Source organism: Aphis gossypii, chromosome 2 (assembly GCF_020184175.1).
Source record: "Aphis gossypii isolate Hap1 chromosome 2, ASM2018417v2, whole genome shotgun sequence".
Lineage (NCBI taxonomy): Eukaryota > Metazoa > Arthropoda > Insecta > Hemiptera > Aphididae > Aphis > Aphis gossypii.
In genome coordinates this window covers 68,922,132-68,950,093 of record NC_065531.1, presented here as the reverse complement: position 1 = coordinate 68,950,093, position 27,962 = coordinate 68,922,132, and the positions used below count along the sequence as shown (strand labels likewise).

At 29.0% G+C, this 27,962-nt stretch overlaps 1 protein-coding gene and 1 long non-coding RNA gene across 2 annotated transcripts in view; one reads left to right on the top strand and one right to left on the bottom strand.

The window, feature by feature from the left end:
* Window positions 1-4,153, bottom strand: part of LOC114126305 (uncharacterized) — a 28,208-nt gene extending 24,055 nt beyond the window's left edge. The window contains exon 1 of the mRNA XM_050200075.1: window positions 3,672-4,153. The gene's annotated coding sequence lies outside the window, so the exon portion shown is untranslated. The remainder of the gene's footprint in view (window positions 1-3,671) is intronic.
* An 88-nt stretch (window positions 4,154-4,241) lies between these two features.
* On the top strand, window positions 4,242-26,886 carry LOC114126061 (uncharacterized). Its single transcript, XR_007603865.1, has 7 exons — window positions 4,242-4,782; window positions 4,855-5,026; window positions 19,642-19,718; window positions 23,079-23,397; window positions 23,460-23,656; window positions 25,452-25,787; window positions 26,731-26,886. It is a non-coding gene; the product is annotated as an uncharacterized LOC114126061 (long non-coding RNA).
* The last annotated feature ends 1,076 nt before the right edge of the window (window positions 26,887-27,962 follow it).

Here is a 27,962-nt window from a genome sequence, read left to right as displayed (position 1 = left end):
ATGATGTATAACCCAAAAATCGAACGATACGTAACTGTCTTATAAAAAAGGCCAAAATTAACAATAGCGATGCTCAAATGACAACCGGCGGTTTATCGAGACTCTATAGGAGTGTTTTTTGTAAAAGGGTGGCTCATACATACATTTAGTTTTAGTTAACGGATTACGAATTATTTTTTATCTATACATAGTTTATAGGATATAGGATTGCAATTACAGTAACAGAAAAAAAATTTAAAAAAAAATTGTATACACTAGTCGATCCACCATGCGTTTTTATTACGGGATTTATAAAAAAAATATTTAATCAATTGTTTGTTATACAAATGTACAACAAAATACAATGTCTGCAGTGTGTTTGTAGCTTATAAGTTCAAAAACTCTTCTGCGCTACCTATAGTTTCTGATAAATTAAAAATATATTCTATATGCATGTTAGATTAATATACTTATAGGTAAAAAAATTCAACCAAGAAAAATAATCAGTCACGTATTGAATTTCAGTAAAAAATCACATTTAAAATATAACTTATATTGCAGATAATCCTCCCCACCACTACCTCAGAAAAACCTATAAACATATTTATGGAGCATGTTAAACATGCTTAAAATAGAGTTACATTTATTCGTTCTGATTTTCATCTTGTTTGGTTTAATAACATTAGAGTCGTCTGCAATCTGTCACCACAGAATAACCTTAAATAATACCACCGCGTGCGTATCCCTACCGTGGAGTAACCCCAAAACGGTAATGTCATCGCGAGAGGGTCCTCGGGTTACAGGGCATTCATTATTAATAATAATGGCCAATTGAGTTCTCCCCTTTAATACAATCTTTCTAATATATATATATACATATAGTATTATAGTACTTACTTTATACGATTCTCTTGTGACCCAGTCGTGAGCGGAATGCGCATGTGCATCACAGGCAAGTCTCGTGAGACTCATTAGGGAAATGTGTATTTATTTTCTACGTCCTCCCCGGAAAAAACAACATAGACACATTTTGTTTTATTTAAAATAACACGCGCCGGTCGTGTGTTTTCGTAAATATGCGTTAATTATTCAGTTTGTCACGTGGGTCCGTTCTGATTTCTTGGCACAGATTTGAGATTTGCGAACATTTTATTACACGCATGCGTGAGCCGTTCATTGATTCATTTTTCCATTTTTGGACTTGTTCCACTGCAAAAATGTACGTGTACGTGAATTGCCGCTGAATGAATCGGGCAACCTATTGAGCAAAATCATATTCACAATACTAACTGTGTTGGGTTTTACAAATATGTAGTGGAGTGATGCGTTTACTAAACATCAGTGTCGTGCACGTGCTCCTTATAGTACCTATACGTCTTAAAAAGAATCGTGATTTTCGTTAAACAGTCATAATGCTTGAATCGATATGATGACACCTCACGTTTATGATTACTTGCGATTATCTATAGGATCGAAGGAATCCAAATCGATTTCGATTCAGAATCATATTCTATGATTTTGCCGTTTACGTAACACAAATCACGAATTATTATAATTATTTACGTAATACATTTACATGATTTATAAAGTTTCTTTTATACAACTTTTGGTAACTTTCATGAGGGCGGTGGCTATATACTTTCGGTATTATTTTATTTTGTAGAAAATTTCCTTGTAAATGTTAAAAAATCTTATAATTCATAATGTCATATTTTATCAAATTTATTTTGTACATATTAAATATACTTTACGGGTGATTTTTCTGTCCGTTAAACATGCACATTATCAAATTTATAATAGAATTTTGTACCTATATTGACCGCATATAATAATCAATCCATTTTTTAAGCTACCCATTGCAACATTGCAATGTGCCTTTGATTGATCAATTTGCCAATGCAACTTTATTTGTTTACAATATGTTATTATTATATCTATTATACTTGATTGAATATAGAAATCTGCATTGTGTATATTATTGTTTATAAAATAAAGTACCGAAATGTTCGTTTGTCTGTCTGTTCAATGTATAAATTAATAGAAAAACAGAATATCGTGTTATTTATATTGAGAAAAAAGAAAAAGATGAAAAAATGATTTTACTCTACGATTGAAATCGTGTAACTGCAGGAGCTCGTTATCGACATTAATCGTTTTGTTACATAGGCAGAAAATATTAAACTTGTGTACATCACAGGTTCCAACTGCGTCGATGGGCCCCTGGCCCGCCGCAGGATAATATAAATCCGAAGGTCGTACGACAGCGAAAACTCAATACCGGTGACGTATATACTTACACGATATATGCACACATTACATAGACATTTAGGTCGTTTAAGTGATGCAACTATAGTCTAAGCTATATATCAGTATACAATTATCACCACGACGATAATGCAGAGCATCAGACGATAGGGGGTTGGTATATTATATATAACGACTAGACTGCAGAAAAACAAAAAGACATTCGGGATCGTCGTCGTCGTCGTCATAAAATCACGTAACTAAACGGTTAACATTTTAGAACTTCGAGGAATCCGTCTCGAGGCACCCCTCCGCCGTCCGTAATATATACGGTTTATAATATAATAATCACGCGGAGACTTATGAGGTTTTATTACAATCTATCATAATATACATGGCGGGAAACAGTCACATACGTAACGCACACACACACACAAACGCAGATATATATGTATATATTTGCGACGGTCTCGTTTAATAACTGCTAGTATAATAATAATATTATATGTATAATACTAGAACAGTCGAGTGTATGTATATATATATAATATTTCATTTGCGTCGAGCGCAGTCCGTCGTCGTCTTCTTCGTCGCGCGGTGATCTTGAAATAGCGTCGGAACGTCGTGCCAAGAAACACCCACCGCTCTTCCACCGTCACCCCATCGTCATTCTCATCCTCCTCTCCGCAGCCCGGAGAGGAGATCGCGCAGCAGACTTCTTAACCCTTCTTCGCCCACCCCGACCCTTTTCCTCAGTCACCAAGAGTCAATGCTCTGAGGAATTGTCGTCGTCATCGTCGTCGTCGGTCTGCCGGATTCGTCGTCGTCGTTTATTGACTGCGCGTCTACACGCACACCGACTCACACGAGACCAAATTTAGATCTCAAATGTTTTCTCACACACGCGCGCAGACAATAACCGTTGTTGTTGTCGAGAAACTTTGACTCCATAAAAAATAATAATACGACCATAATGTGTGTGTGTGTGTGTGTGTGTGTATGCGATTATGGCGTAGTGGGTGTGCGGGTGTGGGGGTGGTAACTTTGAGAAGCGAGCGTGACGCGCCATGCGCGTAGAGATGTGCAAGAATTTCGAGGGAAAAATATTCTATTTTTTTGACAGCGGGCCAACATACGACGCGTTTTATTGTTTTTTTTTTATATATACACGGTATTATTATTATATTTATTTTTTTTGTACGATTATAGTATTACGGCGTACGTAAAATTATTATTGTACGTTCGTCCCAGAGTGAACGACCGAAAGAGAACACTGCAGATTCGTTGTCACGCGCTGAAAGTCTCTCGCTTTATATCTCAAACACGAGATTTGAATGTATATAATGGGTACACGTCATGAAAACGCAGTGTTAAGACGATTAGCGAGTGTATAATGTTTTTATTGATTTGATTCACTATATATATCATATATGCTGTAGTTGACTTACCTAAAAGCACGCAGTAGATTTTCGGCCCATTGTAATATTCGTGTATTACATGCGGATGAAATTAGTGGTTTTCGGATAACTTCCCCAAAAAAGAAGTCGACTCCCAAGCTACCTCGATTTGCAGTTTTTCTGTATAATTTGCGAGTAGTTTGTTTTATACCCCTTCGATATTTTTCATTATACGGCTTTGAGCTCAAATACTGATTTGTCTAGTATAATACATATAGTACAATACAAGTATACCGACTATAACTGCAGTGCCACGGACGGGTTAATAAGGGCCGTCTTACCGAGATTTAAAACTTTTACTGAACCCCAAACTTTATAAAATGCGTAAGAAAAATCAATTTTAATATACCTAATCTACCGGAACACAATTTAATCTACCTATAGTTTACCTCGGTAACTCGCTGGTTACGAGACCGCGGTTATGCGATGACGATAACGGCCAGAACCGTGGTACACGAATTATAACGGGCGATGATTAGACGTATTCGTATACACGAAAAATTTTTCAACGAAGACGGTTTATTGATCTCCAAATTGTAAATACCGTTTTGAAAATATGTACGTTTTAATAATAGTAGCATTTCCTCGTATAACAACCGTGCACACCGCGTAACTATAAATAAATAAATATTTATTTCGCGATAACGATTATTACACGATACCGTCTGTCCGTCTACCGCGACTTGCGAGAATTCATATAGATAAACAAATATTATATACATTTATTGTACATAATAACGCGAGTAACATACAGTCCTTGGGTTATAATTTATTTGGCCGGTATACAGTTGTTCGCCGCACTGAAGTCTCGCGAGTTCACGTTGTACTTTTGAAATTAAATTTATTTTAGATCGTATATATTTCGACTACACAAGTTGATAGTGAACAGATGGTTTTTTTCTCTCCTTTTGATAAATAAATGTGGAATATCGACGATTGATCGCGGTTATTCGAACGGAGAGCAGCAGATTATTGTTCGAGAGGTATATTGCGGATAGAAACACTCGAGTGCCAAGTACACTAAAAAACGTGATGCCGTCGTCGTGTTATATAGTGTCATATACACACACACTGCACTATATAACATCGTAAAGTCTAATGTGTACGTATTCCATAGTATATACTGTACTATTATTACTGTATAGAAGAAACTAATTTTTTTTTCTGGCTCAAGGACGAACGATAACTCGGATAGTCCGCCGCCGCCCCGTTCCTGTGTATACGGCACGGAGTCAACACAGTCCACGTCATCTTATTCGCTCTGCTGCAGTCTCATCATCGAGGAGCACAAGTGATTTCCTAGACGATGTTAATTCGATCGAGACGTCATCGCGGTGTCGGAACGGGTATTTATTTTTATTTATTGCGGATTAGATATTTAGATAGCGCCCAAACGTGTGTATTTAACGTTTAAACGATTTTGGCACGAGACTACTCGGCTGTGACCGGGGGGGCTTCTCACCAGACGATTTTCGGGACAGTTGAGATTTTCCGAATCGCTCTTGTGCGGGCGCGACGATGACGGCGGCGGCGGCGGTGTTACTATAAACATCACGGTGCGCGGTATACGTATAGCAACACATAATTTAATATCTCACACGTGCGTACTATATCGAATAATATTAGTCATTACGACGTACTTGCAGCGTATTATAATAGTGTATATCATATACCGCAGTAGCAGCCACACGATATATCGGCGGCGGCGGCGGCGGTCTCGCACGCGTCTCCGCCGCCGCCGATTTATTTATAGACAGCGCCGTGCGAGATGTGCCGCCACTAACTTTGAATGACTACCCGGTCCCATTATTGCAGCCCGCGACACGTAAACACCACGAAGCCGCCACATGTCGTAAAATAATTGTTTTAATAATTATTTTACTGTTTTTTTCGCCCCTCCTGTGCATCGGCAGCGCATAAGGGACGTTCCACTACTGTCGTCGTCTCTGCACACGGCGATTTGTACGATTTGTGTAATTATAACATTATCGTGCGCGTATTTAAGGGTACTCTTTTCTTTTCCACTGATTTACTTTTTGATATAGAAAAATGTATACGTAGTAGATAGTTTGCTATACACGTGGTCACTTTGTTTTGACAATAAAATCACAATTTAGTATTTTTTAGATTATATAATAATAATAATTATTTTTATTATTGTTTCATATAAATGTCTGCATTTATAACGTTTTATAATATTTTGTTACTGATAGGTACCTGTAGCTATTGGAGATATTTTTTTTTTTTTTAAGTGAACTGTATAGTAATAAAATATCGATGGCAATAGAATTACGAAAAGTAATACAGTTGTGGTACGTTTAATACAATATAGTACTCGCGTTACACTAAGATTATGATTTTAAATTTCGTTTGATATTTACGTAAAATTTCGCTGTTCAATGACAACTTTTTCACTGATCATCGTATTTTCTCTACAATAATAATTGTAATAATCTCTATAATAATTCTTAGTTTATAATAATACGAAAATTTCGCTATTTTTAATCTAGGTAATAATTTTTATTATTTTATTTATTTATTTGTCCAATTAATAATATGCCTCTAATACTTACAGCTATATTCAGTATAATATACTAGTCTTATCATCTGAATGCTATCCTTTAAATATTTTCATTTGGAGAAAAAAAAATGTATGGTTTTGGCTAAAACAATTAACGATGATTAGTCCCGTATCGAGTAGTGTTGACCGCTAAACGTAATAATATTTAAAACCTTACCGCCAAAGAGTAAAGTCAATATAGGTCACCTCACAATTACGAAGTAATATTTGATATTATTCATTATATATTTAATGTTATTGGATTTTACGTTCGGTATGAGATAAGTAGATAACCTGGACATCGAATGGGCATGACATATAATATAGTTAGTATAATAGTAGTATATTATAAACTTTAAATAAATAATAATGTTACTTGTAATTTTTTTTATCGTCTGTATATTATAAAATCGGTTTGTTTTTAAATTTTCAAACGATTTTTTTACACTAAGTAGAAACTGCATAGAACGTAGTCTAGGTGTTTTATATTCCATTTAATGTGGTTATCTATACCTACCTATAATAGATAAGATATATTCCTTAGATATTATATTATACCTTACACCTATTATAAATTATAATGAAAATAATATATGTAGTTTTACCTTTTATCGTATTATTGATTTTTGGGAGTGGTATTTCAGACATGGTATTTATTTTGTGATTTTTAGATAGATATTGCGCCTATTTTAAATCAAATAACTATAAATTACGTCATGGTTTACTTCTCCAATATACCTAAAATTTTGAATCTTCCGAGTGACAAAGTATGACAACAGCTATGATGGTATTTTTTTAATTTGGTCCCATATTTATATATCATGTTATATTAACTTATATGATTCATTTGGCAGTTGTCGTTTTATTTGACCCGGTTATGGCGGCCAATGTCTGGTCAAGAAATAATTATGGCGGGGAAATGATTTAGAAAACTATATATTATCATAGGTAGACCTGGGATCTTACTTTAGTATTGGCATATTATTAAAAATTGTAATTATTTTATTGCTTGAATGATGTGTACGTAGAAATTTGCACTAGAATTAAAACGAACCAGTTATACCTTTAAATATTCTTAAAAATCAAACATCCGAAACCATAATAACCCGAAAAAGTAATTTTCAAAAATACCCGCATTAACCAAAATCCTTTAAGGAAATAATTTTAAAAATTATAGAGCGTTGAAGTCCGATTTTGTAATTAGTTGTTTAAAAATGATTTTATTGAATAAAGATTATAAATGTAATAAAATAGGCGAGAATGTACTAAACATTAAAGGAGTTGGATTATTTCGTCGATACTCAAGAAATTTTATTCTAATATATGGTATAATATGAATGTATAATATTATATAATTCATTTATCTGATCACTGTCTTAATTTTCTTTAAGATTTTCCTCAAATAACTTATTTTTCACCTATATTAACCTGAATAATGACGGTTAATATACACAAGTTTGTTTAGAATTTTTAATTATAGGTATTTGAAACCTGAACTTGAATTAGTCCACCAATAATAATAAGATATACATTTTGAATCAATATTTTTTTTTAAGTCCCGTATGAAAATAAATTTAATTTTATTTAAAACATTTAAACGATTTATTATATTTATAATAATTACTTACTATTTTTTAAAAAATATTTTTGATATGATTTACACTAATTCAAAGAAAAGAAAAGTAAAGTAAATTTTGTAAATATAACTTTGTACCTACCTAGTCTTACATTTCATTTTACCAGATTTTCGTCTTAAAATGTTAACAACAACTCTTAAAATAACTAAAAAAAATCAAAAGATAACATTAATTATTTTAAATTTATATATTATATTATTTTACCATACTAAATTCTGAAACTTGGCTTAACAAATTCAATGTTTTCACCAACATGGTGCCGGAAATGCATTTGAACCTTAATATTTGGCAAAGATCTTATTTGATGGGTAAACATGGATATATCCTTAGGTGTCTTTGTTAAATTTGGCAGTTATTAAAATTCTGATGCCAAAATGTTGTAATTTTTTTGAATAAAATTTGGTATTATTATTATATATATGTATTTTTTAATTTAGAAATATGATTACAACACAAATTTAACAAAATCATTGTAAATTGTATAAAATATATAATACACGTATTAATGGTACTTGTTTGTATATCATCGAATAATAACACTAATGCATTATTACCGTGACTTATCGTTTGCAATTATTTATTATCTGTATATTAGGTACACGTAAACAGTTATTTATGACTAGAAATCACGTTTTTGATTGTAACTTTTTTTTCATTTCGAGCAATAGTTGTTTAGTAAAAGAACGTAAATTGTATTGATTTTGATTTTGAATTATACTGCAGTCGTAACGAAACGTGTGAAAATAAATTGCCAGAGATCGAAAATCGTATAAATTAGTCTTGTGCACAGCAATGTTTCCCATTGATTCGAGAAAAAATAACACCCACGACTATAGTCTGACACATAACATTATTACACAGGTACATAATCTATATAATGTAGGTCGGCGTCCTTGGGAATGAATAGGGACACAGGAATTCGACGGACGTTGGCGAGGGACAACAATAACACGATTTTTCCTGAAGAATCTTCCACGGATCTTTTGTCGGTATATTAAAGGACCATCATCGTTCGGCGTAATCCGGGCGAGTGGCACTCGAACACGATCTCGGGAAAAATGCGTCTAGGCTCCATAATATATGGGTCGGTCACACACACACACGCATACACACACATACACACACACACTAATACACTAAGCTAGTTTATATATATTATTATAATCGTGTGTTCCAAAAAAGAATTTTGCCAATTGGGTGGCATATGCCGTCCACTTCACCTGTTTTCGAAATAAGATTCATATTTTCTTTTACGTATAATATTATAATAATATATTGTATATTATGTGAGGAAAAATGTCCCATTCAACAACGGTACATTATCGTGGTGGGTATGTGTGCGGTGTCGTGTGTGGGAACAATTGCAGTTGAATATACTCTAATATATATAGGTAGTTTAGGTATATATTATGTTTTGATAGCGTTCCCAAATTCGAATTTCGATCGAATATTTTGTTAACACTATACGTGAGCGTTGTAACATGAAATTCAATGACTTTCCATTGTACATAATATTATATTTTATTGGCAAACGAAATATTATAAATAATATGGCTGATTATTTAAATCCTAACGAGAGGAGTGCAATAATTTATTATTATACAATTTTCGTATAAAAATAATTTTATTTTAACACTTAAATTGCGAATTACTACTAGATACGACTGTTGTATCTATAATGTTATATTATTGAGTATATTTTGTATTGTTCTTTAATTATAATAATTTTTAAATAGAAAGATTGCGTTTTTGTTCAATATAGGCACTAAGCAATACCTAAAACGTTTTTTATAATTTTGTATATCCTACATGGCTACATGGAATAAAGTATAAATACATTAAATAGTTCTAAGTTTTATTATAACACGTATAATAGTTCCATCTTTTTAGTAATATATTAATATATTCATAAAAATATCACAAATACATATTTTATGTTGAAAGTAATCGACCATTGCATAGTTAAGAAATTAAATGATTAAAATATTTTATAAATTATTCTAAAAATGTCCCCTGAAAATTGTAATTACTATAACAAAGGAAACAAAATTTTATAAATTCCATTTTTGTTTTTCAAGATATTATATATATCCAATATATATTTAAATATACCTGTAAATATTAATTATTAAAATACATTAAATTAAAGTATATATAATGAACTATAGCTGACTCCATGCACTGATTCGTTGCTCGTTAAAAATGCCAATCTTATAATATGATTCAAATTTTGTTTAGTTTGTTATTTAATATTCGATTTAACGGTGTTTAAAACTTAAAATTTTCATTAATCATTTTGAATCTCAAAAAAATTATGCAAGCACCACTTAAAAATGCTTTCTTATTGCACATTAAAATTGTGATACAAATGTACCGTGTGAATATTAGTTACTAGTTATTACACACAATATATCTGTAATTTTCTTATATAAAATTTTAAAACATATTTATTTAAGGTATTAAGGTATAATTTATAACTAGGGCTTGGATTTTAAAGCATATGGTTCTTTTTTTATGTATGGGATAGAAATCTAATTTTTATATATGAATACGTTTAACGTTATTCTGGTTCCAAATAAACCAATTTATTTTTGCTTTTTTTTATGTAAATGCTTAATTGCTTTTTTTAGTATTATTTCAGCTGTAGAATTTTTATATATTTATTATGCTACTATAGTAATAAAAAAAAATTGAATTACTAAGAAACGTAAAAACCCAGAATGCGAACATTGCGAACTAAATAGTTGTATTGGATTATTATTGTTTTTGTTTTCGGTTGCTTATTAAATGTATTAAAGTATAGATTATCGATCTACATATTATATAAAGCAGTACCTATATGGCCAGTATGCCTATAACATCGATATTGATTATTTCAAATTTTAAGATTTAGTGTAGTAATTTTAAATTTTTTGTATGAAGGCATGCACCGATCAATTTAGTGGATGTAGAGAGTCCTTTCTATGTATAAAAATATTCCGTCAGACAATATATAGAGTCAGTTTCACTACTGCAAATCTAAAAAAATACACGGTAATTAATTATTTTTTTATAAATTTTTATAACTAGTTCGTGTTAATTTTTAGTCATGTTTTTTTTTTGCATTTTTCAAAAATAAATATTCTTCTTTTTTGGTTTATTAAAACAGTGGAGTGCTTTTTTTAGTTGCTTATTATACTTTAAAATCCAAGCCCTACTTATAACTAATTAAATAATAATCTAGAACTTCATCAATTTGCAAACATATACATTTTTATTACCTACATATTGAGGATTGATTCATTATATTATATTAGGCATTAATAGTGTATAACTGCACACGTATATCTACCATGTAATATTATAATTTAAAAGTTAACTTACTGTAATATTATGTACAATAAGGTAAAATAATTAAGATTTCATCTTTCACTAGTAGTACCAAAAACAAAGAACAACCAAGCAACTAATTTATTACTAGGCACTAGCTGACATATCTTATAAAAATAAAATGGATTAAATTGCACACATCGTGGTTTATTATAAACGCATAACCTTGAAAATTATAATTATTCTGTAGTAATTTTAGGTAGGTAGATGGTTTTTATTTAATCTGCTATATCAATGTAATTTTTAAGCCAAGTTCATTGTTTTTATTGAACATGTGGTTATAAATTAAGTGACTAACGGAATTAAACGTCGATCGTAGCTTTAGTAATAGTATGAGCCAACTTTGACGCTTTAATGAAAAATACAAACTTAAGTTTTAATTAATTTTGTGTATCGATGAAAATACTATACCTAACTGTTCAGTGTAACACTACATTTAACGCTATAGTTAATTTTTACGGGAAATTTTATGCACGAAGGTTAACATGGCTAATTTTTTCAAGGTTAATTTTGAGTTCTTAACATGAAAATTTAATTTAATAACATAATGTATATGTAGATGTAAATCGTCTGTGTAAATTATAATTATTGAACGAAATAAGTTATTTATTTTATCCGTTTATTATTATTCTTAGAATTTCAAACTATATACAACGACATGGTCTGTCCATCGTCCATGTATATATTATTGTTGGCATTACAGACTTTTAGCGTGACTTAGTTGACAAGAATAAAAAATGTTAGGGAAAAACACATGATATATTTTAATTCATATCATTTCACAAACATTTAACCAAGTCAATGAGCCTTTACAACACACGAAAATGTTATGCAGTATAAAATAAATAGGTAGATGGTAACTAGTTGATAAATTACTCTAAATTATTTTCAAAATTTTTCTTAGGCATTTGAATAAAAGTATAAACGATTGCACAACCGTAGTTTATCATATTAAGAATTTAAATTGTATTAAATGTTAATTTTTTTTTTTTTAATTTATCTATTCAACTTTATTTATTTTTTTATTATCATATTCTTATATTAATTATTCTATTAAAATAAAATGTTGTATTAGCATTGTAACAAATGATAATATATAGTACTTATTTATATTTTATAACATACCATAATAGGTTTTCAATTAAAGCATACAAAATGCAAATATTGATATAAAAATGTTTGCAATTAGGTCTTATATTTCCATCCAAACGATTTTCAAGGTTGGTAATAAACTAAACCGAGACACTTCGATTATGTCAGGTTGAAAAAACAATTTGCTTACTTAGTTAATCGGTTTTTTCAACTATACGCCTAACTATTTAGTAATACAGTTGTATAGGTATATATAAATACTTATACCATTTACATGTAACGACCTAATCAGAATGTTTCGTTTTCAATTAATAATGTATATATATATGTATATATACTTATTCTGTAAAAACGTGGACTTATCAATAGTGTTGAATTAAATATTTTAACCTGCAGGGGCGTTGATTGTTTAATATAAATGAAAATATTCGCCAATATTCACGCAACTTCTACAAAATGAATTACTATATATATCTTGCTAACTATATAGATTATAGATCTCAAGATTCCAAATATTTATGTTTTATGTTGTGATATTATGTTTAAAACGATCGCAATACCTACTACGGTTTGAATTGATTTCTGAAAGAGGTGGGCGGGGTGAGTGGGTGGATGTAAGTAACCTGTTATTTTTTTTAAAATATTAGGAGTACATCAGGTATCTAGTAAATGCAAGTTTTGTTTTCTTGAACATGAACATTTTTTTTTTTAATACAAATTCGTGTCGCTCTACAGTACGTTTCTATAGTTTTATATGCGGCTAGGTGTGTTCTATTGATCTGCTGTTATATATTATTATAGAGATATTTTATGTCATCAAACACTGGCCATTAGTATAATATATGATGTATTAAATATGGTAGTGCACATTGCATAGGTACTAGATTTGTTGTCTAATGTTTATATAAAACGATCAGTCGCTGTGCTCTTTATATTGTGCAGCTATATAATAGTACTATATAGTACAGGCTATTATAGCGTATGATGGTACAGTGTATCACGACCAGCGCACATTATTATTATGTTTGTTATTGTTATAAATTGTTTATATAGTTCTTAAACGCTTAGATACTGCAGGCGATGAGTATATAATATTAGATTGTGCTCAACTTACACTCAACGTTTTATCCTACAGTACGACACGCATTGCATACATATATAGAATATTAATGATAATTAATAATCAGTTTAAACAATAATACACTATGGATCCACTGACCACCGCCCCTTAAATTACATATATTGTATATATTAACCGCTTGAAGTATATTATTTTGGAGGCATTGATATATTATACTTAACGTTTTAATCGATAATTTTTAATTTATCAAACAAATGATAATAATAATGATTTATTAACCCGGTTGAGACGTTTAATGTATTTTATGCGTTTACATCAGTGCATTATAGTTCTTTTAGTTTTATATAAAATTAAGTAATAACTATGCGTTGCGTAATAGCATAAAAAAACATATTGTCATATTGATTAATATTGGTAGGTATATACATTTTACATGCCTAAAATAAATCAATACGATAAATTGTTAGAGCGCCAAAAGTAAAACATTTTACGAGCGAATGTCATAATATTATGTATATGTAACATATTACGAGCGTTTGTTTTAGTTACTCAGTCCTTTCTCAGTATTTTTTTATTGATTTAAAGAAAAAACGAATATTATATTTTTAAATCAATTGTCATCTTTATAAAACTTAATAAAAAATACGAATATAGTGTTTTTTGTTTACATATAAATTCCAAAAATTCTATAGATACTTAGTATACTTATTTTCGACCTAAAAACTGATTTTAGCATATAATATATTGTTACTATTTTAACGACCTGGTGGTGGTTTCCAATAATATTATAATTAATTAAAAAAAAATGATAAATCTAAATGAATTAATTAATTTGAATTATATTAAATTAAAAAAATATAATCTACAAGTTAGTAAATGGACGTAACAAATGTATAAAAATTATTTACAAATTATTGTATATTAAATATATAAACTATATACTAGGCCACTAGAGAGCTATTCCCCTTTATCGCTTCACTAGCCAACCCTCTTCAATTATATTGAACAAAATACCATTACTTTAGTTTATATCAGCATTCTAAACTTTAAAATAACTCAGTACAAGTCAACGATCAACAAGGAAAATCTTTTAATTCTTGTGTAGGTATATGCGTATCATGCGCAGGGAATTAAATTTTTCCGTAGCAACAGTATCCGTTTGTATATAATATATCCTATTCCTTTTCATTTTAAAATGTCAGTCATTACAATATATTGAAATTTTTCTGTGTTATAATTGATATCTAAATATTCAAGCGCGTCTGTTTTTTATCTCTCATAATTTTTGTTTCTCTGATGTCTTGTAGTGATATTCTTTGCATTCTCGTTTATTCTTTTAAATTCTTTACACTGATTTTTTACTGTATATTTTGATTTTTTCTAATTGTATCGATCTTTAAATCTATTTTCTAATGTTAGTTATCATTTTAATTCTCCAATAGAACTATTTTTGAAAACTTTGTAGGGAGATTAATATATAATCAAATTATAAATAAATATTATGCCTATTATAAGTGAAGTTGAGAAATTTAGTATTATGCTTTACAAGAATAGACCGTTGTTTCATATTTGCATTATGTACTACCAATTACCATAATCTATACATCAATAACCTAAAAAATCGACCATATAAGAAATATATTAAATAAATATGTACTTTATTCGATTTTTTTTTAAAAATACTTTAAACAGGTTTAATATATACTTAAGTTAATTGTTATTTATATAAATTTAATAAGTTTAAATAATCGATACTATAATATACCAACGATTGTTGCTGTTCTAGTAAAATATACGTATTATATTATTATGAAGTATATATAGGTACCCACCCAACTATAAAGTATAAACCATTAATAAAATATTTTGTTTTATCATCGACTTTTAAAATATAATATCGATAACTACCAAATGGAATTTAGCCGTTAGAAAAACGATTCACTTGCAAAATATTACACAAGTCGTCGGAATTTTATTTTTGAGAAATATTTTAACGAACACGATTTCTCGGAACTTCGGAATCCTCTGTACGTTTAACGATATTATTATAATATCATGTACTTTCGTTATTATTATTGATATATTTTATAGGTATAGGTATATTGTACACGTTTAATATTATTATGTGCGCATTACAATATGATATATCTATTATAATATGTATATATACGTATATATAATACACATAAACGATGTAGTTAGCTATGTGAACGACGTTCGGTTTTTAATTTACGTACCGGGCCCGGTCGTACACACACACACACACACACACACACACACACACACACACACACATACGACGATACATGTGTATATAATCATATTAAATAATGTAATATAACGAGGTACGATGCGGTGGCGGCGGCCGGGAGGGGGTGCTGTTAATGGGTAGCTATGGGGGCAGGGGCCGCCGACCTGTGGGGTCTCGTAATTACAGGGCAACAGTCGGTTCGCCGCCGCTAAAAAGCTCATCCGGCCTCCGGCTATTGTTTCTTCTTGCCCGAGAGAACCGTGAGTATGCGTGCGCGCGTGCGTGTGCGCGCACTAGTGACAAACACAAATATTAGTTTTTCGTTTTCTTCTCAGTCTTGTTATTATTATTATTATTATCTTTTTTTTTTTTTTACCTCGCTTAACCGTCATCGTCTTGCACCCGCGTAGTAGTCATCGTCTATCTGCAGTAGTGTGATATAACATATTATACATTATATTATACGCAGTGCGTTATACTTCCTATATAATATTATGTAACAGCGATTCTTTTATCAAACAACACTCGTTGTTTCAAAATCTATTAACGTTTTTGAAAATATTTTTTTTTATCGTTATACCTACATATAATTTTTTAATCTAATATTCTTTTATTTTTCGAAATATTTCAATATAAAAATCGAAATTTGGATGAGTAGTTTATAAGTTATAAGTACATGTATTTAAAGTTTAGGCGAGTAGAATGAGTTGTACGAAGATATCCCGAAAAGTATTGGTCTACTACTCCGCTTTTTTTTTAAAAAAAAATTGTTTTATTTTAACCGAAAACTATGTAAAAAATAATATCTTAAAAAAAATTAATAAATTTCGAAATAATGAGTGTTATTAAATAATAGAATTACACAGTATACTACATTATATATATAAACGATACTTAACACAAATCAATCGTTTTCGTTTTTAACCTTTTCGAAGACAAATAAATATACCTAGGTACTTATAATTTGTGGATAAAAACAAATATGACTATTTTTAATATTAGTAATTACTAATTGTACATTGTACATCTTTTATTCACTTTATTTTATACTATGCATATTTCCTGTATTTCATTCATTATTTATTTAAGCTCATTAATTTTAAAAAGTATTGCTACATGTGCTATATTTACGATTTACAGTTTAAAATTACGACTCAGTTTAACTTGTCTAATCCAGCCGCTAGATTAATGGAAGCACGCATTTTTTAAAGTGCAAATTATTTTACAATATTACTTTTATAATATGTACTATACTATTATTTAAGTATAAAAAGTGAATTACGGCCAATGTATACATTTAAAAAAAAAAGTGTATTTATATCCCGTCATACATGTCTTAGAATTTTAAAATAGTTCGAATTCTAAAGTCTTCAAAAGAATAAATATCATGATAATAATATAATATAGGTTAAAATATATTAAATATTTGTTTAATGTCCACAAAATTAACATATTTTTCAAATTAAAATGCTTAAAATTTAAATACCATCATTGTGGTATTTTCTAGATAATTTGATCAAAGTAGATTGAGTTTTCGACCCATATGGCCTATGCCCTATAGGTACTTAAGAGTCAAATGACTTTTCTAGACGAAAATTCTCAATTGACGTCATTAAAGAATTTAAGTTATTTGTATTTTTCCATACGTCTGGCGGAATATTTATATTTTGTTCTGAATGGATTGGAAATAACTTATATAGTTAGGTATATACTATATACATATATACCTACGTCCTACGTATAATATAATAATATGTCTATATAGAGCAAATATGATCTCCACTGTTTATAAAATCTTATACCCAGTATAATGTGTACATGTCATAATGTGACAGCTGAAGACATAGTATATGATACATGTATAATGGTATGAGTTTAGAATGGAAATTCAATCTTAGATGGGTGTAATATGCCATCGTATTATATTAGAACCATTAACGTCATGATAAAGTTACACAAACAAGTATTTTAATTTGAACACAACGATAATATCAGTTTAATTATGTCCAATTATTCTTATTTTAAACCAACAAATTTATTATTGTAACAATCGACCAAGTGTCCAAGTTGTATAGAAACCATTGGATAAGTGATGTAATATTATGTTTTACTTATAACAGTAGAATCATATTCGGATATTGTTTTGTTTATTTAAAATCATCAAGTTTAACAATCGCATCATATTGAATCAGGTAATATTAATTAGGTATTGCAATTCAATTTTTTCAATGCTCGGACATAAATTAGCAACTTGGCTCATCTCATCCGCATGCCTAGGATTTTTTTTAAATCGTTAATTTTCTCCTAAAGTTATCTTTGTATAATAACTAAACAAATTATTTCCATAAAAAAAAAAAAAAAAACATCAATCAATTACTAAATAATTACCGTAATTATTACCTAATGTAAATCTTTTGGCTTGGGTTTCCTAAAATTTAACCATTATTGTTTTACAGTAATCGATGTCATCAATAGATACCGATTCATTCATGTAATGATGTAATATAATAATATATAATGCATATATTCTGTTTTGAATTGTAGTATAAGACTCCGTTCGTCAATAAATATAAATAGATAAATAAATACAAAATGTAATTTTGTGATAACTTCAATAAAACTTTATATCAAAAAAAAAAATATATATATATATTATATATACTTACATAAATAAGAAAAAAACGTAATTAACATTCTTCGAACTATCTTCTACTTCCACCACTCCAACACGTCCTATATGTATGTATGCATGTGTGTGTGTGTATATTATTCGTAAATGCACATTTTAATTGAGAGTGAAAAACGTACACTAGATTTATTCATTTTATGAGTCGGTTTTAGTGGCCATTAAGTTCACATGTCACTGCAGAACTTGATGTGTTCGCTATGCAGACAATCTGCTAATTTGGACCAGCCCGAAATGGTGTAAACAATCAGATTAGGTGTTGAAGACATTTATGATTAGGTGTTGCGGTGTATATGCCAGACAACGCCAACTAGTGCCGCACTTGTTAAATAATCGCCGCCACCGGTTTTGGTGATGACGGTATTATTATTATATTGTCAAATGTATGTAGTGACGTATAACAGCAATTGCGGGTATTTGCGGGTATAGACAGATTTAAAAAAAAAAATAATAAATAATAAAATCAGTTTTAATATTATCTATTGTAGAAGAGAGAACGGTTATTAAAACATAATAACAACACCATATTCATATGCAATATCATATTTTATTAGTAATATTCCTATTATTAATGTTATACATCAGCCAAGAAAATGAAGCGTAAATATTATTATGCTGGTATTTATTTTTATTTTTAGTATATCAAAAACGGTGAGATCACGTACAGTTCTTATGAAATCTTCAATAATTGATCACGCAATATGTTATAGACCTTGTACGATACTGAGATCTCGCACAATCCATACACACTGTTATCAATGTCGAATAAAAATACATAATATCAATATATAGTATAGTAAATTATTGTTGGTATACATACTCATAATATTGATCTAGACGTCTCGTTTAATGACAGATCGATAATTAAAAATAAAAATTAATTAGATTTGTTTCTTATCCATCGAATTGTAAACATATTTCAAATTGTGTTCAAGTTGTATAGTGTCATCGCCGAGGTTTTAATTGTTCAGATTTATAATATGTTGCATAATATTATAACACAATAAAATATAAATGCATAAAACATATTTTTATTATAATCTAAAACGACAGTGTATATTTAAAAAAAAAATGTAATTACTATTCATAAATTGATTTCAAGTGCACAATGGTAATTGAAAATATTAAGTTTAGGACGTTTAAGTAAAGCTATAATATTAATGTCGTGTTTTTATGTTTTTATTGTCAATGTTCATTTATAAATATGAAAAATAGTTCTAATATTATAACTGCTTAAGATTTCAGTAAAAATTAAATTATCACTCAAACCCACTCTTTTTTACAGAGTCAATACTGTCATTCAAAACTCTCACGGACAATTCAGAAAGACGTTTAAACCGGAACTGGCTCAGACTTATTCATGTAAATAATTAAGTTAATTAAACGAAGAGTGTGAGAGTGTAAGATTTCCCCAGAGGAGATTATATATTATAGCTGCGTTGTCTCCGTCACATAAAAAAGTATAACACATCAAACTATATACGTTCAGAATAATCTATTTAACTCCGTTATTATCAATATTAGATTTAATGGAAGTACTTTAAAATATGAACGTGAAACAAATGTTTACGGTCCATCATGCAGGTCTTTGTTGAATTATATCAATTTTAAACAAAGATATTTTAAAATTGTAAATTGTTTAGAAAATTTAAAATAACCAGTATATTTTAAAATTCCCTTCGAATTTGTCTAAAAAATATAATTTTCTTTAAATTTGACAAAAGGTCAACTCGAAGGAATTTTAAACATAACAAAGTAAAATGGATTAGTTTAATATAATACATTTATAAATTTATTACGTTGAGCCTTGGTAAGACGGAATCAATATCTGTGGGTAAAATATCCTCTTGACTTATTTCTTTAGAATCATCGACACTACTATTATTTTAATATATTTACCTATTGTATGTAAACATTTTTAAAATAATAACACATGTATTTATACATTTTATACCATTTTAAAGTTTATTTGGGAGGTTTTAAAATTTAAATATATACTTTATACGTCTAAATATGATTAAAATATTAAATTGTAAATAACAGATGATAATAGATTATACTAGAATATTTAAAGTTTCTACGATTAATATTTTTTGAACAAATGCAAAATAATAAAGATCGTTTAACGATTTTTCCATAAAAATTCCATTTTTTTGCTAATATATAACGGTTAGTACTGGATATTTTTACTTTTGACCACCTTAAAGTAAATGCAATTTTCCATCAGATTCCTGACTCTTCTTTTCGTAGTCCTGGTTTTAATATATTAGGTCCTCGGATATTGTCCTAAAATTCTATGCGAAACTAGACTATTTATATAAAAACATAGAATTAATTATAAACAAGACTTGTGTAATACTTTGACGATAAAATCAAAAGCTTTGTTAAATAATATAATAAATTATTTCATGTGAAAAATGTATACATTTATAAAATAGGTTTTTGCAGGGGATCTACGCACATAATATAATAATATATTAAATGTATGTTTAAAAGAAAACAAATCGATCGGCAGCGGCAGCGGTGACGGCGGCTGTTCCACAATCCCACAATGAATCTGTGACCAAAATGGTTTTAATCCATTGTGTTATATATTATTATGTATGGTACTGTGGTGTATGGTATCACCGAGTGTTTATCCAGTTATATTTTACCCCTATATGTATTATACATGTACAAATGATTTGGTAAAATTTATTAATCTCGCGGGTGCGTTTATGTTGAATTATGTGTTCGCCATCGCCACCCTTTTATTATTTGGCTACCGAACAGCTGAAAAATGTTTTTACAACGTCTGAGTGTCTGGTCTCGACAAATGATCATAACCCTAAATCATCATTTTCCTTCGTTTCTCGTTAATATGGCTAGTGTATAGCTTTAACCATGGTTATTATTTTCCTATGCGAAACTTGACCATTTGTCTGCTGAATAATTGGGTATACCCATTATTATGACCGGAGACGTTTTTTTTTCCAACATAATATTATACTATAATATGTAGCGGTTTTCATTTATATTGTCTCGATCATTCGACAACGGAGACAAATTTATTCTACCAAATATTCTATTGTATTACGTTCCACGCCAGTCGATTTTAAATTAAAATCTTCAAAAGTAAAATTTACGTAAGTACGTATTTATTATGACAATATTCATACATATAAATTATTATTATTATTGTATGTATATACTTTGTCGTCTTTGAATACAAGACAACGGCGTTTGGGTTTTCGCCGCCAATTGTCTGGATGTAACCGAGTTACAAAATAACGATTACTTAAATTTGATATCGCAAAAAGAATTATTCTATAGAAGTAATTTTATTAAGTAAACTCATTTCTCGTAACTTTTAAAGCTGTATCCTCAACAATTCAATCATAAATCATAAAGATTATTTTATTTTTCTTAAAGAGATACAATAAAGTACAAAAGTTAGGATAAACTGAGTAATATATAATATATATTAATAATTTATTATATTTATGTAATATGTATACAATTGACACATATAATACGTATATTTATTATTAATATATTATTGTGTTATGATAAATATATGATTATTGGTAGAAAAAAAATATATATACCTATATATAAAAAATATTATACATAGTTATTTAAGTTAAAATTATACAATTTACATCTATATATTAGAATATATAGACGTATGATCGGTGAACAAAAATAAATTTCATTATTGAACGCAACTGATATATGTTTTTTATACTTTCTTAAAAAAGCACAATATTTTTAAAAATCCACACGATTCGTTTTCTCTCAATTTTCACGCATCGGAACTGGTATAATTCTAGACTGAACACGTTTTTAAAACTAATATTGTAGTTACTGGAAAGTACGTCGGTTAAAACTATTCTCCAAATTTGGTAAACACGTTTTCGCTCATGGTTTTCGGATCACCGACCATGTGTTTATCTTATAATAATAAGCGTTTAACCTCATAATTTACAACACATATATATATTATAGCTGCCGAAAGGAATAAAAATTTTTAAGAGTATCCATATTGTAATCCCGGTATTTGCAATCATAGATGACATAAATCATGACAGCACTATATATACCTATAAACGTCAACGTCGCAGCTTATTGTCTGTAAATTAATATAAAAATTAGTCTGTATTAATATTTAATTATTTATTTATTTTATTTTATTAGTAATACGGGTTATTAATTTAATCTTATGTAGTGTTGATGCCAACAATATCAATTCGAAATTCCGTACTGCTGCAGAATATACAAAACAAATCATCATATTTCAGAAGAAAAACTTATACGAATAATATGCTTAATTATGTATTTATGGATACTTTTTAGAATGATATCCAATGTATAAAATACACTTAAAATAATATACTTGTCCATTTATTTATCAGTTTATCACATCACGCTATTGTTTTGTTTAGTATAAAAATGGTCTTAGAAGTTCTTATAAATGACGTTCTAAAATAATGAAAACATTAAAATTTCGGTTTAAAGTATGATTGGCGTGACTGCGTTTTTTTTTTTTTTTTATGAAAACTTAACTGCTTATTACGCACAATAAAATTATGTGTATATTCTGTAGTAGCTTAACCAATGAATAATTTTTAACCACGTGTGTGACTCAAATCCTATATAATCTCAAATTTTCCAGTAAAATTCCAAATGGGCGATGTACGTTTTTATATCGATGTATAATTATTGTGCCCCTCTTTGATGTAGATTTTGGTGAAATTGTGGATTGCTAACCTGCGACGTGTCACTAGCAACGAGACTCGTGATCCTGCTGGATCGTGTCCAATGCACAGGGCGTAGCTGAGCGGCGTGCAAAATGACCGTTTATCGTTCCAGCGGACAGACGACAACCCTTTACTTATACACGCTCACAGACGTGTATAATATATACACACATATAAATACGGCGTACAGCAGCGGCGTGAGTTGTAAAAATCTGGGAGTGCAATAAAAATAACCGATTCCGGATTTCGACGTCGTCATATATATATATATATATATTACATTATATGAGACAACGACCTCGGTATCAGTATAATAGTATTATTATATTATATATATATAAATATATTGATAGTTGTGGTACAGTAGCAGCGGACGAAACGGTAGTGGAGCGGGAAATATATAAACGGCGTTGAACTGGTAAGGGATGTGGTGGTGGTGAGGAGCGGTCGTTTTTAGAGCCGCTATCAATCTTGAGGGACCGACGGCGCCTCGGCTACATGGCGCCTGACACAACCCTCACGTACACCCACCCCGGCGCTGGAACTTTGGCACAAGAGCGGGTGACGATCTATCTATCCATCTATATATATATATATTTATAGTACATAATATGTTTACATGGTACGGAGCAGAGCTGAAACGGATCTTTTTTAAAAGTCAGCCCAGAGACCTTTATATTATATTGATAAAGTTACACCCGCACTCGCGCACGCCCGAGCGGGACATAAAGGCAATTGTCATTTTTCTTCTTCTTTTTTTTTTCTGTAATTATATTTTATACAATAAACGCTTTTTGGATATCGAAACAATATACAATTTAACGTCGTCGTTGTCAACGATTTTTCTTTAAACGAAGAGGATTTCATATTTTTTCCCATCGTTTCCCACGATTTTGTCATTATTTCTCGCTTCGCTGGGCTCTAATATTCACAATGCTGTTATTTTATTACATAAATTTTAGGATATTATATTGCGTAATGTTGTCAATGGCTGTGTAAAACTGGTAAAATCGTTTTTATGACGATTGGTAATTTTCACATAGGGTATAATAGTAACCATCAGTAGACATCTCTACATTTTTTCTGTTAATTTTGTTATTAACCCTGAACGAACCAAGAAACAAATTGGCTTTACGACACGTAATTTTTAATTATCAGTTTCATGTATATTTCGTTTTTCCCTAGATATTTTATATAAAATATCTGGTGTTTATAAGAAAATAAAAGTCTGTTTTAATGTGTTCCAAATTGGGTCAAGCAAAGCCATTAATATTATAATACCTATACAAAATTTTTAGATTTAATAACAATAATGGAAAATAATGTGACTACTTGATTAATAATGAATTACATTATTATAAATCCCAACATTTAATTAAATAAATATAATACACATTTAAAAAAGTGCATTTTAACAAAAATTTTCTACTCTCTTATACTGTTATTAAAAACTATTACTAATAGTAATAAATACTAATAATCCACTAATAATCTACAAAGAAGACATAAAATAAATTTTCTTAACTAGTTCACATCAAAATATCTGTATCTCTATTTAATACTTAAATTTTAATCATATATTTTACTTATTATACATTTTTTCATTGTATATCAATATTAAATAAAGTAATTTAATAAATAAAAAATAAACGTGTGTAAATAATATAATTAATAAGAATGTATTTTTTATAAATGTAATAATTATGTACAAGTATTCAACTTTTTATATTTTTTTTCAAAAGCTGTATTTTTAGACTTATAACACATAATATTAGGTATAAATATCATTAAATTAAATTAGAACATTTTTCAAACATTTTCTATAAAGAAAAATTTTTAATAATAGCAAGTTATTAATTATTATAATTTAGAATATTAGTTTCTACTAATAATATACACTGCCCATAAACCACTTTTAGACCTTGAAATAGATATAATGATAAAATGCATTGTTTTATTTTTAAGTATGTATAATGTAGAAGACGAGTAGTATAATCTTTACTTGGTTTTTGATAATTACAGTCTATGCGACATGCCGACATCGTTAGGTAGGTATAATATGCGATTTACTTAAAAGATATATTCTATACATTTCATAATTAACGTAATACGCGAAGGAAGTTATAAACTTCGAGTCTAAAATAGAAGAGGAATAATAATTATTTTTAGAAACAGTCCAAATCGTTATTAATTTATAATTATTTTCTAAATTCTTGTGTGTTTATAGACTTACCCATACGCAAGTCACAGTGCATAAAATGAATAACAATATTTTTTAATATTTTAAAAATATCATATGATTATTGATGTATTATTATGTAGATTTATAAATCGTTTATTCATCAATTTGTTCCAGGATTCAAAATAATTGAATGAATCACAGAATTAAGATATCAGAGCCTGCAATGCAGTAGCCAAGTGTACACCCAGTGTCTAATATTACTGAGGACATGGTTCCTTAACATTTATATTACAATTTATTTCTGCCATATTAGCTGGGCCGTGATATAATAAACAGAAATTTCTAATATAATCAATATATTATAACCATGTGAATTCATAATAAATAATCTGCAAAATGTTTATTTTACACGTCATCAGTCATTAGTAATGCAGACTTATTAGATATTACTATTCACTTCATAGCAATACGATCATATTATGACTGAATGGTTAGTTACCTAACTTAGTGGTAAGTCACAAAATATTATAATAATATATTACGTACTGTTATTATTATTATTGTCTCATATTCTAATAAAAATAGTTAATTATAGATTGGTTTAGTGTTATAATATACGCGATATCTCATATTGTACCTTTTACAATTTACTGTCACAAAACAGAATATTTGTATTGTGATTTATCATTTATGAAACACTGTTATGTTTATCATCGCACTTCAGAAGCTTTTTATTTAGTGTTCTAGAATAACCAAAACTAGAAAATTCGATTCGAGTGTTCTCCTTCATCAAAGAAAAAATAATTATAACACCGACACTATTAAAAAAAAACAACTCATTTTATTCTACGTAAAATGTATTTATAAACTATGGATACAAAATTCAATCAATGAATTATTTAAAGTTTTTACAAAAAAAAATAATAAAAATGGTAAGATGTGACTAGGGTGAGCGCGTTAGAGATCTATGATGATTCGTCCCAATGAGTGCTCTGTTTATTGCTTTAGCTTGCGATTGAAGCAGAACGCTCGAGCACTAGAATAAACTATTTATACATAAAAGTTAAATTAGGTTTAAACATAGTATATAAAAATAGTTAACAATATTAGTATATTAAAAATACTACCGAGAGAGGAAACATCAGTTCTCCCCCGTGTCATTTGGTGAGGTTCGGTGGGTTAATTTTCGTGGAAAAAAAGTGAAAAAAATAACTCGTGTTCTCTAAATAAATCGCTTACAAATAATTAAAGCACATATGGAACATTTATACAGTATATTAGTTATTATATATTCATGACACAAATTTAAACGATTCATAAACTATTACTCTACGCACAAGTGTAAAGTATTGTATGTATGTGTTTTTATATTTTATACATTATTCATTATTTAAGTTTGTAATATAACTGCAATGTTAAACTTAATTAAATTTTTTTTTGTTCGTCCAATAAGAAGACACATGTCATCCGTTCAACCAGTTCCTGATTTAAGCAATTACCTTTGCTAAACGATTAGTCACACGAGGACCTGATTGTCATATTTTGAAAAAAAAACTCATTTTAAAGGTTAGAATAAAATTCGTACTACTTATTGCAGATAAAAGTAAAGTAACTAAAGCAATAGTTATGATAATTATATTATTGATGAATTTTCAAATCAACTTTGAAATAATTAATGGGTATAAGTAAATAAAAACAATTACGATAGTATAACTAATACAGTCGCAAGTTTGTATTTGAATATTTTGTTTTAGATATTAATAAGAATTCTAATGTTCTAGGAATACAAAAGTTTGTTTTTATGTATGAGATTTATTTTTATACCAATAAATAACGTATTATTATTAGAAAAAACCTCACATATTTCTCGCTTTCAAAATAAAAATCAAAATCAAAAATATTGTAGTTTACTGCCAATCTGATTATGAATATAATATCTGTTGTGATTATTATTGCATGCGATTTTATCCTTACGATTTAAGCAGGATTTCAATTATGTAAATTATCCTTGAAATAAAGGATGAGCTCTTTTATTATAAACCATTTGTAATATATGATGAATTATCATTGAATTCGATATTTATATTATGTATATCTATTACACTCACATATTATATTCAATGACGAGTTACACTCGAAGGAATCACTGTGCAACGCGAGTTTATAAGTTTTTATTTTTGAACAGTTAAGAATTTTGAACACAGCAAAAAATAAAACGTTTATTGATTATAATGTATGTATACTAATAGTGTTAAAATAAACGGTGTACTAACATTTACCACTGCACCACTGTTCCAATTATTCACTTCGTCCATCTAATCTTTAAACTCTTATATAGTTTATCAACTAAACTTGTTAAAAATTCGATTTTTGTTCATTGAAATTCCCGAAAAAATATTCTTACTAAACAATTTGGAAATAATTGAGTGTTTATTGTTATAAGAATCGTTGTGTAAAAGTACCGTGAATATACTCATGCATATGGCATATAATGGTATGATTAATATGTCTATATAGGTACATCTTACATACACAGGTGTGGCTATTGTTATTATGCATACATATTAAATTATTAAAAAGATGTTGTAATTAAACGAAAATAGAAGACTTCATTATAGTCGATAGGTATAATATGTAGTTAAGCAGTCCCGGTTAACTTACTTGATCCTATACGATGCAATTTGT